This window comes from Myotis lucifugus, unplaced genomic scaffold (genome assembly GCF_000147115.1).
Source record: "Myotis lucifugus unplaced genomic scaffold, Myoluc2.0 scaffold_1187, whole genome shotgun sequence".
NCBI classification, from domain to species: Eukaryota; Metazoa; Chordata; class Mammalia; order Chiroptera; family Vespertilionidae; genus Myotis; species Myotis lucifugus.
In genome coordinates this window covers 27,661-45,557 of record NW_005872235.1, presented here as the reverse complement: position 1 = coordinate 45,557, position 17,897 = coordinate 27,661, and the positions used below count along the sequence as shown (strand labels likewise).

Here is a 17,897-nt window from a genome sequence, read left to right as displayed (position 1 = left end):
GGAGCTACAACATGATGGCCTTGGCACTGGGAGCTGGCTGAGGCCTGGACACTGGGAGCTGGGTGAGGGCTGGACACTGGGAGTTGGTTGAGGGCTGGACACTGGGAGGTGGGTGAGGGCTGGGCACTGGGATCTGGTTGAGGGCTGGACACTGGGAGCTGGGTGAGGGCTGGACACTGGGAGCTGGGTGAAGGCTGGGCACTGAGAGCCGGTTGAGGCCTGGACACTGGGAGCTGGGTGAGGCCTGGACACTGGGAGCTGGCTGAGGGCTGGGCACTCGGGCCCTCTGAGCGGCTGCAGGTTGTGTGGAGGATGATGAGGAACCCAGGCAAGGAGGTGTCATGGACAATATTACGAGGCAGAACTGACTCTATGAGCCCCAGGTCATCAAACGAGGGAACGATCAGGAGAGCTGGGGAAGGAGCAGCAGCAGGCCTACGCCCAGGGGCAGTGAAGACAGAGATGAAGCAACAAGCGCCCACCAGCTTGCTCCCTCCTGAGGCCTCTCAACTCAAACAGGCAGACAACGCCCTGAAGGTGGCCCCTTTGACTGGAGCCTCCTCCCACATCCAACAAAGGAGGCGGTTCCCTTCCCTGTGAGGGCACATCCCAGTGCAGGTTCCATCCCTGGTGGGGCCCGTGCAGGAGGCAACCGACCAATGTTCCTCTCTCTCCCTTCTTCTCCCTCTGAAATCCATAAACATAGCGTTGGGTGAGGATTTAAAAAAATGACTGTGGCTCTCTACATAACAAAATAAACAAAAAAATCAATATAAAAATTAAACAGAAGAAAGACAGCAATTATGGAGTCGAAAGTGGCCTTGGGAAGAAAAGCAGGGACGGGGTCCTTTGAGCCCTGAGAGGACAGGAGGGCCTCTCCTCAGCCTCCCTCCCGCTGAGGGGTACGGAGGGGACTGTGATCGCCCCTCATTGCCATGAGCACAGTTAACTGTGACCCCCACTTCGAGGTGACTGAGACCAGCTTCCAGGCCCCGCCTACTGAAAGGGCTGAGCAGGACTAACTCCATTTTGTACTGCGTCCTCCATCTTGTGTAACTATGTCCCCGACATGACCCCTTTTCTGAAAAAAAACTACAGAATATGTCAGTTACCCAACCCATCCTTAAATCAGCCAATAGGAATGCATGGGAAATAACCAAAGGCCAAAAGTATGCTAACTGCATCCTGTCACTGTGTAACTGGACCCTAGCCCTCACCCAACCAATCAGAGTCAGCCAACTCAGTGGTTCGAGCGTCACCCCATCACCTGACCCCAAGCCCTATAAGATTGCTGTACTTCTGGAACTCAAGGCTCTTTTGCATCCTGCTGCTGCGTCGGTAGAGGTGGAGAGACTGAGCTCGAGCTTGAATAAAGGCATTTTGCTTTTGTATCGGACTCAGCTCCCTGGTGGTCTTTGGGGATCTTGAAATCTGGGCATAACATTTTGGGGCTCATCCAGGATCCCCAAGACCCACGAGGGACCCCGACCCTAGAGCCTGACTGACCACAGTAAGTGTCTGTGAGTTTGTGTGTTTCTGTCCCTCTTGTGTGAGCTCATCTCTGGTATTCTGGTTGTGCCCGACGCGGTCTAAGTGGACGCACTGGAGGACGATGGGCAGGAGGACTCGGAAGACATTCCGATCCTCCTTTCTGGAGGGACGTGGATTCCCCTCACAAATCTGAGACGAGGTGGGTCACTCCCGCTGGTCGGCATGAGGCCGTCGTCTAGCTTTCGGTTTTGCTTCCACGGAATTGGAAGAGTGTTCTTTGGGGCCCTTTGTTTGTCTGTGTTTGTGTTTCTCTGTTTTATTCTGTGCACTTAGTGGATGGACATTATGGGACAGACTCAGACTACTCCTTTAAGTATTATGATTGATCATTTCAAAGAGATTAGGGGAAGAGCCAACGACCTCAGTGTGGAGGTTTGGAAGGGTCGGTGGCAGACTTTTTGTTCCAGCGAGTGGCCAACTTTTAATGTCAGATGGCCACCAGAGGGAACTTTTGACCTCCCTTTCATCCACCGGGTCAGAGACGTCGTCGCCCGGCCCAAGAAGGGTCATCCTGATCAACTCCCTTACATTATTACTCGGCAGGACCTTGTGGAGGACCCACCCTCTTGGCTTAAGCCCTTCCTGGCCCCATGCCCTCCAGAGCCGAGACCTATTCTTGCTTTGCAGGGGACGGAGAAGAAGGAGGAGAAGAAGGTCACCCAGCCATCAGCTCCCCTCTACCCTGTCTTGAAGGGGGGAACCGAAGAAGAACTAATTTTTCCTCCCCCGTATCAGTCCCCTAGAGTGCCGGAGGGACCCAGCCACCCCCCATCTGGGAAAGCAGATGCTGCTCCGAGAGCGGAGGGTGGAGGAGTTCCAGTGGGAAGCCCACCCTATACCTGACAAAGGGCTCAGAGAGAGCAGTCTGCCTCCGTCGCCAACTCCACTATTAAGACTCTACCCCTGCGAGCCACCGGTCCCCCAGATGAGGGGGGAAATCAGCCCCATCACTACTGGCCTTTCTCCACTAGCGACCTCTATAATTGGAAAGCTCAGAATCCTAAGTTCTCTGAGAAGCCGGCAGGGCTCATTGATTTACTAGATTCTGTTCTTTTCACCCATCAGCCTACCTGGGACGACTGTCAGCAGCTTTTGCAGGTCCTGTTCACCACCGAGAAGAGGGAGAGGATCCTCAATGAGGCCCGAAAGCTAGTCCCGGGTGCGGACGGGAATCCTACCACCAACCAGGCTCAGATAGATACCTCTTTTCCTCTAACTAGGCCTGAATGGGATTTCAACACGGCAGAAGGTAAGGAGAGGCTCCGGGTCTACTGCCAGACTCTAATGGGGGTTCTTTGGATGGCTGCTAGGAAGCCAACTAATTTGGCTAAGGTAGGAAATGTACAGCAGGAGAAGGATGAATCTCCAGCGGCCTTCCTAGAGCGGGTCATGGAGGCGTTCCTTACCTATACCCCCAAGGACCCAGAGGCTCCCGAGAACAAGGCAGCTGTTATCATGGCCTTTGTAAACCAATCTGCTGCAGACATTAGGGGAAGACTGCAGAAGATAGATTGACTAGGGGAGAAAAGTTTGCAGGACTTGCTGGTAACAGCTGAAAAGGTGTACAACAACCGGGAGCCCCCTGAAGATAAACAGGCTCATGCCATGGCGGCTGCCAGCAGTAAGCAAACCCAAGACCTGGCCAGGATTCTGCTGGCTACCACCGCGGACTCTCCCGAGGAATGGGACCGCTGCCTCTGACAGCTGCGAGTGACTGGAAAAGAGGTAAGGAGACTGCCAGGGAAGGGAGGTGGAGGCTGCAGAAGGATCAGTGTGCTTACTGCAAGGAGATAGGACAATGGGCCCGAGAATGTCCAAAGAAGGCCGGCGGGAAGGGAAGCAAGACTGATCGAGTGAAAGTCTTAGAGCTGGATGAACTGAGTGATTAGGGGAGTCGGGGTTCGGACCCCCTCCCCGAGCCCAGGGTAACTCTTAGAGTGGAGGGGACCCCTGTTGACTTCCTTGTCTACACCAGAGTGCAACATTCGGTCCTCCACACACCTCAGGGGAAGCTAGCAAACAAGAAGTCCTGGGTACAAGAGGCAACTGGTATGAGCCAGTACTCATGGACTACCCGAAGAATGGTATATCTAGGGATGGGACGGGTGTCCCACTCCTTTATAATGATACCGGAATGCCCCTACCCACTATTAGGACGGGACTTACTGACCAAGGTTGGAGCTCAGATAATTTTCAGTCAAGGGGGGCCTCAGGTCACTGATGGCAAAGGCCACCCCATCCAGGTCCTGACTCTGAGACTGGAGAATGAGTACTGCCTCCACCAGAAGGCGCCCCCAATAGAGAACAACATGGACAGATGGCTACAAGAATTCCCCACAGCTTGGGCAGAGACGGGTGGGGGGTGGTAGGACTGGCTGCTCACAGGACCCCAATCCTAGTAGAGCTAAAACCAGGAGAAGGCCCAGTAAGGATCAAGCAGTACCCTATGTCTCAGGAGGCCCGGAAGGGAATCCAGCCTCACATTCAGAGACTGCGAAGCCCAGGGGTACTAGTTCCCTGCCAATCTGCCTGGAATACCCCCCTCCTGCCAGTCAGGAAGCCTCACACGAATGACTACCGACCAGTATAGGACCTCCAGGAAGTTAACAAAAGAGTCATGGACATACACCCAACTGTTCCCAACCCATATACTCTCTTGAGCTCCTTGGCACCCTCTAGAGCAGCCCTGGGCCAACTACGGCCCACAGGCCAGATCCGGCCCGTTCAGCTGTTCTATCCGGCCTGCGGAGCCGAAAGAGCGGAGGGTTCTCTTGCTCTTCCCTCTGCACCTTCACCAGCAGCAGTGTTAACATGGCAACATCGGGAAACACGGCCACAGCTCCTTCTTCTGAGTGGGCGGATTTATATCCGCCCATTCAGTAGAAGGAACAACCTCTCAATATTCCAGAGGCTCCTTGTAATGCCCGCAGACGCGTCTCCCGACATCACCCTGGGAATGCGTAGACACGTTATCGTGGTGATGTAGGGAGACACACCCCTGGAGAGCACAGTATCAGAGCCTTTCTGAGGTAAGATTAAGAGCTCTACTCAAACACAATTTTTTCCTGTTCCCACATTCTGTACATCACAATGACTTGTTAATAAAACAACAAAGACTTTCAGCTTTTAGGGCTTGTATCCACTGCAGATTTTTTTTCCCACTGCGGACGCGCAGCAGGGAAAAAGACACACAGAGGACATGTCACACTAGCCATGCTGCAGCTGCATTTTTTTGCTGATACGGATGCGGTATCAGTAACGCTACCTTGGCCACTTACTGCATGTGTTAGCGGCAAAACAAATGCATTTTGCGCTGCGTTTGCTTCTCCCCCTTGGGCCTGTAAAAATGCGTGCTACAGGGCATTTGTGTTAACATGCACCACTGCACATTAGCATCAACGCAAACATGATGGAAACCTGTGTACCCTGCATTAACCCTAGCTGCGCTGCATTGCAGTACTGCACCACACTGCAACGGCAGCACGGCTAGTGTGAACGAATTTCAGTGGGTTGAACAAAAAGATTGTATAGAAATGTGATGAACTAAAGATTTTATTACAAAATCACTTAATTTCAGGGTTTCAGAAGTAATTGGACAAATGAAAAACTGAAAATCAAATGTTCATATATAATACTTGGATGAAACCCTTTCCTGGTAATGACAGCCTGAAGTCTTGTACTTATGGACATCACCAGATGCTGGGTTTTCTCCTTTGTAATGCTCTGCCAGGCTGTCACAGTAGGGGTATATATATAAATATTCTGTCATTTCCAGCTTTTAATAAGAAAAACTGTTGCAATGGGCATTTAAAAGTGTCACTTGGTTGTTTTTATAGAGTCCAGTGGATGCAATCTGACATTGATAATGGGCTCTTTCACACTATGTGTACTGCGGCTGTTTTTTGCCAGTAACGGAAGTGCTAGTGGTAACTACTGGTTACCCATGTTTTGCACTGCCCTAGCACCTCCCATACAAGTGTGTCTGGAAGACACAGCAATGTGCAGCTATGTGTGTTACCATAAACAAAGGGCCTGTGTGAAAGATACACAGGTTTCCTATGGAGGAAAGGGGTTGTTCTCTATGGTCAGGGTGTGCCTCTGTCCCATGTCTGAACTTTTTCCAGATGATTTTGTTATATATATATTTTTAGAAGACCTAAAATGTTATAGTAGAGCAAATTTAATCACTTGTTTTTATACTTTACTGTCTTATTTTAGTAAAGAAATTAATAAGAGAACGGTACTGTTGGTTTTAGCCCAATATTAAACATGAGTGGACCAAAGAAAAGGAAAGTGGACAGTGAATGCCGAGTGTTTAAGAGGGAGTGGACAACAAAATATTTTTTCACCGAAGTCCGATCAATGCCGGTATGTCTGATATGCCAGGAAACACTTGCAGTCTTCAAAGAATACAATCTCAGCCGTCACTTTGCCACAAAGCATGGCAACTATGCTAGCAAGCAGTCACCTCAAGAATGGGAGGCTACTGCACAGAGGTTGATGGCTAAATTACAGGCTCAGCAAAATGTCTTTCACAGACAAACTGCAATTCAAGAGACAACTACCAAAGCAAGTTTTATGTTATCATTCAAATTAGCAAAAGCTAGCAAACCTCTCTCTGAAGGTGAGTTTTTGAAAGAATGTATGATAGAGACAGCAGGTCTCTTGTGTCTAGCGAGCAAAGGCAAGTTTGAAAAACTCAGCTTATCGCGCAGGACAGTGACTCATCGAGTGGAACTGATTGATGAAGACTTGGCCAGCAAGTTAAATAGTAAGGCAGAGTTCTTTAAGTTTTATTCACTAGCATTGGATGAAAGTAATAACGTAAAGGACACTGCTCAGCTCTTAATTTTAATCCGAGGGATTAGTGACAATTTTGAAATTACAGAGGAGTTTTTAGCCATGGAGCCACTGAAAGGAAAAACATGGGGAGAGGACTTGTATGACCGGGTGTCTACTGTCATAGAGAAAATGAAGCTACCATGGAGTAAACTTGCTAATGTCACGACAGATGGATCTCCAAATTTAACTGGAAAAAATGTTGGACTGCTAAAAAGAATTCAGGATAAAGTGAAAGAGGAGAACCTTAACCAAGATGTTATTTTTCTTCACTGTATTATTCACCAGGAATCATTGTGCAAGTCTATATTACAACTTAATCATGTTGTTAATCCAGTCGTAAAGCTTGTTAATTTCATTTGAGCAAAGGGACTTCAGCACCGTCAGTTTATTAAGTTTCTGGAGGAAACTGATTCGGATCACCACGACTTACTTTACCACTCTCGTGTACGCTGGTTGAGTTTGGGCAAAGTTTTCCAACGAGTGTGGGAGCTCAAAGAAGAGATTGGTGCATTTTTGAAATTAAAGGGGAAGTCTGACGAATTTACTGAGCTGAGTGACAAGAATTGGCTGTGTGACTTTGCATTTGCTGTAGATATATTTTCACATTTGAATGAGCTAAATGTGAAGCTACAGGGAAAAGATTAGTATGTACATGACATGTACACTAATGTGAAAGCCTTTAAATCGAAGCTGATTTTCTTTTCCAGACAAATTTCAGACAAAGTCTTCACTCATTTTGCCACACTAGCCACACAGAAGGAGACCATCCAAAACGTGAAGAAATACAGCAAATCACTGGATGACCTGCATGCAGAATTCTGCCGTCGGTTTTCTGATGTTGAAAAAATTGACCAGTCACTTCAACTAGTGGCCTGTCCTTTGTCACAAAACCCTGAAACAGCACCAGAAGAGGTGCAACTGGAACTCATCGATCTTCAGTCTGACTTTGTCCTAAAGGAGAAATTCAGCTCTCTTGAACTAAGAGACTTTTATGCTTCACTTAATGAAGCCACTTTTCCAAGCATCCGGAGGATGGCACAGAAGGTACTGGTGCTGTTTGGGTCACCCTATGTTTGTGAGCAGACATTTAGCGTCATGAACATCAACAAAGCCCCTCACAGATCCAGCTTAACTGACGAACACCTCAGATCTATCCTGAGAATAGCCACAACAAAACTAACTCCAGACTTTGATGCATTAGCTGAAAAAGGAGACCAACAACACTGTTCCCACTGAAGTTGATGTTTTAAAGACCAAAAACCTTTCAACCCAGTCTACATTGCCATCTACATCTACGTCCCGGGCATAATTGGGAAGTTGCACTAAAGAAAATGTTTAATTTACTGTTTACACATTTTGTTCTTTTCTATTTGTTTTAGTTTTAAATTATTTTATTATATTTAAGTTTAATTTGAAAGGCTTTTGTACCTTTCCTTTGTTAGGCAATTTTATTTTGCCTTTGCCATCTTCAATATAAGGTATGTTATTGTGCTATGATTCCTCCATTTTTTGAAGTGTCAAATTATAATAATTAGTGTTTACATTCTTCTTGTTAAAATGTTTGAAATGAATAAAACTATTGAAATAAAAAAAAAGACCGTACCCTTTTATGTAATGATGTTTACTTTGAATTTATATTAGTTCACACAAACACTCCATCCATGCTTTTGTTCCGGCCCTCCGGTCCAGTTTAAGAACCCATTGTGGCCCTCGAGTCAAAAAGTTTGCCCACCCCTGCTCTAGAGTCTGGTATACCGTATTATATTTAAAGGATGCCTTCTTCAGTCTGCCGCTGGCGCCCCAAAGCCAACCCTTATTTGCCTTCGAATGGCACAACCTGGAGGAGGGCTACAGTGGACAATTAACCTGGACACGGTTGCCTCAGGGGTTCAAAAATTCGCCCACCATCTTTGACGAGGCGCTACACGAGGACCTGGGTGAGTACAGGAGGGAGCACCCCGGCCTCACCCTCCTCCAGTACATAGATGACATCCTGATTGCTGCCGACACGGCCGAGGACTGTGAGTGGGGGACCCAGGATCTGCTGGCTACCTTGGGGGCCTTAGGGTACCGGGCATCTGCGAAGAAGGCTCAGATATGCAGAGAGAGGGTAAGTTACCTGGGGTACATCCTAGAGGGCGGACAGAGGCAGTTATCAGATGCCAGAAAAGAAACTGTCCTGGAGATCCCTACTCCCACCTCCTGAAGGGAAGTAAGGGAATTCCTAGGATCGGCAGGCTACTGCCGCCTCTGGATACCGGGTTTTGCTGAGATCGCCAGGCCCCTATATGAAGCTACCAAAGAGGGGAGGGCATTTGAATGGGCTGAGAAAGAAGAGGCTGCCTTTAATCAGTTAAAGAAAGCCCTCCTAGATGCCAGACGTTACAAAGCCCTTTCACCTCTTTGTAGACGAACACAAAGGAATAGCAAAAGGGGTTTTGATTCAAGCCTTGGGCCCCTGGAGCCACCCAGTAGCTTACTTGTCTAAGAAGCTAGATCCAGTAGCTGCCGGCTGGCCTCCGTGCCTAAGAATTATTGCGGCAACAGCGCTTTTAGTCAAGGACACCGACAAACTGACCCTGGGGCAGGAAATCTGGATCACAACCCCACATGCCATTGAGGGAGTCCTGAAACAGCCTCCTGATAGATGGATGAGCAACGCACATATGACCCATTATCAGAGCCTTCTGCTCAACCCGCCTAGAGTGCGGTTCCTCCCCAGTGTGGCCCTTAACCCTGCTACTTTGCTGCCCAACCCTGACCTAGATGCCCCACTACATGACTGTGCAGGAATCCTAGAGCAAGTACATGGATTCCGGAAGGACTTGACCGACCGGCCTCTCCCAGATGCCAAGGCCACTTGGTTCATGGATGGGAGCAGCTTTATATGGGACGGGCACAGGTATGTGGGTGCAGCGGTGGTCACTGAAATGGACACCGTATGGGCAGAAGCTCTACCCTCCAGAACGTCAGCCCAGCGAGCAGAGCTCATCGCCCTCACTAAGGCGCTGATGCTGGGAGCTGGAAAACGGCTCAACATCTACACAGATAGCTGTTATGCATTTGCCACAGCTCATGTTCATGGGGCAATCTATCAGGAGAGGGGGTTACTGACGGCAGAGGGACGGACTATAAAGAATAAGCAGGAGATACTCAACCTGCTTACAGCCTTATGGCTTCCTGCCAAGTTAGCCATTATCCACTGCCAAGGGCACCGGAAGACTGATGACCCGGTAGCAAGAGGTAACCAAAAGGCTGACCAGACAGCCAAGGCAGTGGCCCTTACTTCGGTCCCCACTATGGCCCTACAACTACCGGACCCGGGGGACCCAGTTTTACCAGCCCAGCCCAGATACTCCCAGGAGGAGTTGCAGCGGATCAGGAAACTCCACCTGGCCCAGGAGATAAAGGGATGGTGGTATACACCGGACAAGGAGCTCATACTGCCAGACCGGCTCGGAGTCCCAGTGTTAGAACGCTGGGGGCCCGGAAATTATAGGACTTAATCCAGCATGCCGGAATCAAAATTCACCAGCAAAACTCCAAAATAGATCAAATTGTATCCGCCTGTAAGACTGCCAACTCACGAACGCGAGGGCCCGGTCAAGTGAAAAAAGGACCAGGCTCAGAGGAACCAAGCCGGGAGCTCAATGAGAGATCAACTTCACCGAAGTCAAGCCAGGGAAGTATGGTTATAAATATTTTTAGTATTTATAGACACCTTTTCTGGATGGGCAGAGGCATACCCAACCAAGCATGAAACAGCTCAGATGGTAGCCAAGAAACTGCTAGAAGACATCCTACCCAGGTATGGATTTCTTGCTATGATAGGATCAGACAACGGGACAGCTTTTATTTCACAGGTAACACAGGCAGTAGCCAAGGCTATAGGAGCAGATTGGAAATTGCATTGTGCCTATAGACCCCAAAGTTCAGGGCAGGTAGAAAGGATGAATAGAACCCTAAAAGAGACCCTTACCAAATTAACCATGGAGACTTGCGGGGACTGGGTGGCTCTCCTACCATATGCCCTTTACTGGGTAGGGAACTCCCCTTACACCATGGGCTTTACTCCCTATGAGATCGTGTTTGGCAGGCCACCCCCTATCGTTCCTAACCTTAAGGCTGAGCTTCTCACTGAGTTTGAAAATCAAGAAATATCTTTTCTCTTAAGAGAGCTCCAGAGGGTGCACGAGGACATTTGGCCGGGCCTTCATGCCATCTACGAGGCTGGCCTGACCCTGACGCCTCATCAGTACAGACCGGGAGACTGGGTTTTTGTCAAAAGGCACTGCCAGGAGACCCTCGAGCCGCGTTGGAAGGGTCCCTACGTTGTAGTGCTGACTACACCCATCGCTCTCAAAGTAGACGGCGTCGCGACCTGGGTCCATCACACCCACGCCTGCCCAGCTGATCCCTCTGCAGTCCGGGAGGACCTCATCACACAATGGAGCCTCAATTACAATCAGCACAACCCTCTCAAGCTCAAGCTACGGCGTATTCGACCTGCCTGATACTGGTAACCTTGCTTGCGGCCACTCATGCTGCTGGGAGTCCCCATGCCCCCCATAACCTTACTTGGCAAATCATAGACACCAGTTTGGGGCCTGTGCTTAATCAGACTTCCCAGTTGCACCCTAAAGACACTTGGTACCCGGACCTCTACATAGACCTCCTTACCCTTTTTCCCAACAATAGTCATGGCCAGCCTCTGTACATGGGGCCCAAGGACCTCAGATTATTCCATTTATATGTTTGCCCCAGGCACTCACAGACTCCACGGGGTCGCACCCAGGACCCATGCGGAGGAGCGGAGGACTATTTCTGCGCCTCCAGGTCGTGTGTCTCCACCGGGCACATCTGGTGGACTCCCCCAAAAACCGGTGATCTGATAACCGTGACTAGGATGGAGGCGCCGCCTTGTCCGGGTTATGGGGAGGACCACTGCAAACCTGTACGGATATCCTTCATGGAACAGGGGAAGAAAGCGACAGGATGGGACACTGGCAAAATCTGGGGGATCAGAATATATGACAAGGTACGGATGGGGGCCCGAGACCAGGGGATGCTGTTCACCATCCGGGTACAGGTAGCCTGGCAGCCCACAGCGGGGGTAGGGCCAAACCAAGTACTGGCCCCCCGACCTGTCCCTACACGGGCGTCCCGCCCAGGAGTACCCGGCCCCCAGCCTCACAGCCCTCTGCCTTCCCTGCCCCGATCTGCACCTCAACATCTGACGCAGAACCTCTATGGAGCATGTTAATAGAAGCATATCATGTTTTGAACACTTCCCAACCCGACCTGACCGAGTCCTGTTGGCTCTGTCTAGATGTCCGGCCACCATATTACAAAGGTATTGCTATTAGGGGCAATTATACCATGGCCTCCAATTCTAGCTCCTGCAGATGGCAACAGGCCACTGCAAGAATAACCCTCCAGGCAATAATAGGGCAAGGTACTTGCATAGGCCGAGTGCCCCCTGGGCAATTACATCTTTGTAATAACACCCTATCAGCTCCTCGTGGGACAGCTTACCTACTCTCCCCCCGAAAATGCGTGGTGGGCCTGTTCCAGCGGCCTTGCTCCCTGCGTCCACTCCCAAATCCTCAACTCCCCAAAAGAAGGCTTTTGCATACTTGTCCAGCTAATCCCCAAGCTAGTGTACCATTCGGGGGAGGAAATACTTAGCAGGTTAGGTTCTGCTAACCCCCAAAGTAGGAGAGAACCTGTTACAGCCCTAACTCTGGCCGTGCTCTTAGGGATGGGACTAGCAGGGGCAGGAACCGGGATATCTTTGCTGGTCATACAAGACAAGAACTATGGAACCCTAAGAGCAGCCATTGACCTAGATATAGAAATAATTGAAAAATCCATTACCCATCTGCAAGAATCCCTTACTTCCTTATCTGAGGTAGTACTCCAGAACAGAAGAGGATTGGACTTACTATTCATGCAGCAAGGAGACCTATGTGCAGCCCTAGGGGAGGAGTGTTGCTTTTATGTTGACCATTCGGGAGTTGTTAAAGAATCCATGGCCCTCATAAGAGAGGGACTGCAGAAGCAGAAGTTAGAGAAGGAGCAGTCTCAGTCTTGGTATGAATCTTTATTTAACTGGTCCCCGTGGTTAACCACTCTTATTTCCGCCCTCGCCGGACCCCTTGTAATCCTACTCATGCTGTTGACCTTCGGCCCTTGCATTATCAACAGACTAGTCCAATTTGTCAAAGAGCGCATAGGGGTGGTGCAGTTGATGGTTCTGTGCGCCCAGTACAGGCCTCTAGTAGTGGAAGGCAAGGTAGAAATGCAGTCGTCCCATGATTGGGCCCGTAAGTTTCAAGACAACGGGGTAATGAAAGGGCAGAGCAGGACTAACTCCATTTTGTACTGCGTCCTCCATCTTGTGTAACTATGTCCCCGACATGACCCCTTTTCTGAAAAAAAAAAAAAAAAAAAAAAAAAAAAAAAAAACACAGAATGTGTCAGTTACCCAACCCACCCTAAAATCAGCCAATAGGAACGCACGGGAAATAACCAAAGGCCAAAGGTATGCTAACCACATCCTGTCACTGTGTAACTGGACCCTAGCCCTCACCCAACCAATCAGAGTCAGCCAACTCAGTGGTTCGAGCGTCACCCCATCACCTGACCCCAAGCCCTATAAGATTGCTGTACTTCTGGAACTCAAGGCTCTTTTGCATCCTGCTGCTGCGTCGGTAGAGGTGGAAAGACCGAGCTCGAGCTTGAATAAAGGCTTTTTGCTTTTGCATCGGACTCGGCTCCCTGGTGGTCTTTGGGGATCTTAAAATATGGGCATAACACTACCATCGAGGAGTTTGCAGACCTGTGGTCAGGAGCCCAGCCAGCTGTGGGGTGAGAGGGGGGTGAGCTCCAGGTGCGGGCAGCACCTCCCACCCACAGAGCCTGACCCGAGTGCTGCTGCCCTCACTGGTCCTGGACACTTCAGCACCCAGCTCAGCCCAGAACCTGTCTCCTGGGGCCATGGGGGTACTGGGAGGAGGTCCCCTGATAGCGGTTCTGAGCACCAGGGAGACCAGCTTGCAGAGAATGAAGTACCTGCCTACTTTGCAGACTTCGAATATGGAAATGACATGGAACTTTCCTTCAGAAGAACAGAAAGGGGAGGGGCATTGCCACCAGTCCCTTAGGAAGCCCTGAGGCAGGCCCTCCTCCCTCATGTCCTGTGAAGGATCCTGCAGTGACATCAACCCCTGGGAGAGCTCAGAGCCCTACTGACCGCCCCCGCCCCCCCCCCACTCTGCCTCACCGGCACCTCCCCCTGCAGGCGGGGCTGGCACCAAGGAAAAGACCAGGCAGAGGGGGAGATGCTGAGCCCGTGGCCATCAGAGACACAGCCTACACCCTCCAAGGAGCTTGGACCCTGGGACCAGCATCATGCAGGGCGCGCTGGGGGCGGGGCCAGTGCCAGGATGGGTGCTCCTGCAGGACCCGGGCCTCACCCTCCCTCCAGATCACCGCCCGCAAGAAGCTCAACTCTATCCTCCACCAGAAGGACTTGCAGGGTCAGCAAGAGGACAAATGAGGCAGCGCAGGCTTCTGGCCAAGCTGTGGCCTTCGTCCCCTGACGAGGCCCTAAATGATGGATCTGTACAGCGAACTGAAGGGGGAGGGAAGGTGTGCACCCATCCCGCAGGTCTTGGACCTGAAAGCCGCCTTCAGGGCGCCAGGCGCGGGGCTTCCTGCGCAGGAGCTGCTCAGTAAGTGCAGCGGAGGAAGCAGGCAGGCGGCTGAGGCAACAACTACCCCCCTACCCTCCCCAAAAAGTGCTTTGACAACCAAGGTTGGGTTCCCAGTGCTGAGACCTTCTCCCCCCCCGCTACCCCTACCCTCCCCCCAGGAGGCTTCCAGAACCAAGGAGGGGCAGTGGGTGAGGAGGCAACTACCCAGGGCCAACTCCCAGCTCGGATCGAGAGTGAGCCAGCAACGCATGAAGGGCCCAGGCAAGAACTGCAGCATCAGGTGACCTCCCGCATGAGCCAAGGTGGGCAGTGGACTGAGTACTATTTTGGTGATTGTGTGTCCTCAGGGTCAGACATGTGACTGGGATGTGTCTTAGACATAAAGCGAGTGCGGAGTTCTGATCTGTGGTTCTGTTCTCCTGCAAGGGAAGCGACCAGAGAAGGACGAAGTGGATCTCAGGGAGTGCGAGACATCACCAATATGGGGTATTGAGCACATAGTCACAAGGGATCTTGGGTTGTGCAATAAATCCCCAATACGGAGGTTGAGCACATAGTCACAAGGGACCTGCCGAGGATGGAAACAAAAACTCTCGGCCTGGGGAATGCTCTCCCCAAGTAGCCCACTGGGAGATGCTGAGGTTCTGGGAAGGGCAGTCCCCGACCCAGCGACAGGAGGCATTGCTCTGCTTCAGTGGTTTTCTTAAAGCAGGACCTTCTGTGTCTGTGGGTCATGCCCGCTCATATGAGTGTTTCTGTTGATGTTTGTGTCTGTTTGTTGTTTGGTTTATTTGTTTAAAGATGGGGCATGTCCAGCTCTGGGGATCCTAGCTACTGTGGCGAGGCTGACCAGGTGACAGAGACTGCAGGATCATCTCAGCAGCTGCTGAGAATTCTTCATCTTGGGGAGCTTCCTGCTTTCCCTCTCAGGGTTTCAGCAGCCAGAAACTCTTAGCTAGTGAGAAGTTTTTGTCTGTGTGTCTGTAATGTAATTTTGGTTACTGATTTCTATCTTTTGGGGACTTTGTTTTCTGGGGACAAAGATTACACAGGAAAGTAGGGATCACAGGCAGGGGAAGTCAGCAACATGGGCTGGGGTGGGACTCCATTGTTTAGGCAGGAAGGTTAATGTCTCCATGATAATGGGCGGTTCTTGAGTGAGAATGGACCACATTCCAAGTTTAACTCCCTGATCCAAGGTTGAATCCCAGGTCCCAGGGACGTGTGACTCAATATTTTGAGTTTGCTGAGTTAAATGGTAAAAAAATATTGAGTATCAAAGTATTTTTAAATAACAGAATACTGAAATATAAATCTCAGTATGCCTCATGTGGAGAATCTAGAACAGTCGTTCTCAACCTTCCTAATGCCGTGACCCTTTAAAAGTTCCTCATACTGTGGTGACCCTCAATTTCATTGTTACAAATTGAAAATAACTAAAGCATAGTGATTAATCACAAAAACAATATGTAATTATATATGTGTTTTCCAATGGTCTTAGGCGACCCCTGTGAAAGGGTTGTTCGACCCCCAAAGGAGTCGCGACCCACAGGTTGAGAACTGCTGCTCTAGAGGATGGATTGGAATCTGTTAATGAATAAGTATTGTATTATTTTTCAAAATCTGAATATATTGCTAATCTGAGGAATGTTAATTCTAACTAATCAGATGAATAGAATAGGAAACTGCGATGGTTAAACAGCAATTTGGAGTTATCTAGTATATCCTATCTTCCCTAAACCAAGGACACTTAAGAGTAAATGATTTGCATTTTACCTCCCTAACCATAGGACAAATAGCTTATGTCAATGTACTGAGGGAGACAGATATATGCATAACCCATGAACACTGACAGTAGTCAGTGAAGGCCTGGTATGGAGGGCAGGGCCAAGTAGAAGCGGTCAATGGGGGGTTGGGGAGAAGAGTATATATATATATGCATGGGGCAGGGGGGATGGCGGGGATAGGGGATTGTCCCTCATCCAAGCCTGCATTGTCTCACAATCTGGGACTGTTGGCTCCTAACCACTTCCTGCCTGCCTGCCTGATTGCCTCTAACTACTTTTGTCTGCCAGCCTGATGGCCCCCTAACTGCTCCCCTGCTGGCCTGATTGACACCTAACTGCTCCCCTGCTGGTCTGATCACCCCCAACTGCCCTTCACTGCTGACTTGTTCACCCCTAACTGCCCCCCCCCCTGCAGGCCCAGTCCCTCCCAACTGCCCTCCCCTGATGACCTGGTTGCCCCCAACTGCCCTCCCCTGCCAGCCATCTTGTGATGACATGGGGGGCCATCCTGTGATGACATGAGGGGAGGGAGGGAGTGCCACCTAGGCTTTTATTAGTATACTAGAGGCCCGGTGCACAAAAATTTGTGCACTTGGGGGGAGGGGGGTCCCTCAGCCCAGCCTGTGCCCTCTCGCAGTCTGGGACCCCTCGGGAGATAACGACCTGCTGGCTTAGGCCTGCTCCCGGTGGCAGAGGGCAGACACAGATCCCTAGGTGCAGCCCCTGGTCGGGCTCAGACCAGGGCGGATTGGGGGAGTTGGGGGCGCCACGCCCTGTCATGCACAGAGCAGGGTGGATTGGGAGGTTGTGATGCCCCCCTCAGTCACGCTCAGGATAGGGCTGATTGGGGGGTTGGGGCACCCCACCCTGTAACACTCAAGGCTGGGTCGATGGGGAGGTTGCGGCGCCACCCCCTGTCATGCACAGAGCAGGGCCCATCAGGAGGGTTGTGCCCTCGTACCCTGTCACGCAAAGACCAGGCCTCATCAGGGGGTTGGGAAGCTCCCCCCTGTCACACACAGAGCAGGGCCCATCAGGAGGTTGGGGCGCCGCCACTCTCACATTCAGGGCAGGGCCGATGGGGAGGTTATGGCTCTACCCCATCACACACAAACCAGGGCCTGGGGGGGGGGGGGGGGGTTGGGGCACCGCACCCTGTCACACACAGAGCCGCAGGGTGATCAGGGGGTTGGGGAGCTCCCCCCCCTATCAGGCACAGAGCAGGGCTGATCAGGGGGTTGGGGCACCTTCCCGTGTCACACACAGAGCTACAGGGCGATCAGGGGGTTTGGGCACTGCCCCCTGTCACGCTTATCCCAGTGCCAGGAGTCCTCGCAGCTCCGCTGATCCTGGTGCTGGGAGGCATATTACCCTTTTACTATATAGGATAGAGGCCTGGTGCATGGGTAGGGGCTGGCTGGTTTGCCCTGAAGGGTGTCCTGGATCAGGGTGGGGGTCCCCACTGGGGTGCCTGGCCAGCCTGGATGAGGGGATGATGGCTGTTTGCAGCTGGTCACACACCCTTCAGGGTGGGGGTCCCCACTGGGGTGCCTGGCCAGTCTGGGTGAGGGGCTGAGGGCTGTTTTCAGGCTGGTGGGTGACTGAAGCTCCCAACCACTCCTTTTTTTCTTTTTTTTTTTTTTTTATTCTGGGCCAAGGCCTCTGCTGCTGAAAGCAGGTATCTGGTTTGTTTCGGTTCTATAATCAAAACACTGTATCATCTCCAGCTCTGAGATCCCAGCCAGCTGAAAGCTGGTTTCTGGGGTTTTGTTTAGCTTCTATATTTGTTACAATGTTTCAAACTGCCAGCTCAGAGCCCGGCAAGGCAGGCGGGGAACGTTGGAGTTCTCCTTCACTGAATCAAGCAAGCCTCATGTTCGCTTCCAGCTGCCTGGCTGCCGGCCGCCATCTTGGCTGGCAGTTAATTTGCATTGCCCTGATTAGCCAATGGGAAGGGTAGCGGTCGTATGCTAATTACCATGTTTCTCTTTTATTAGAT

The 17,897-nt window shown here is 50.9% G+C and overlaps 1 pseudogene; it reads left to right on the top strand.

Annotated features, from left to right (window-relative positions):
- Positions 1-1,836: 1,836 nt before the first annotated feature.
- Positions 1,837-10,907, top strand: LOC111824328 (annotated as a pseudogene).
- The last annotated feature ends 6,990 nt before the right edge of the window (positions 10,908-17,897 follow it).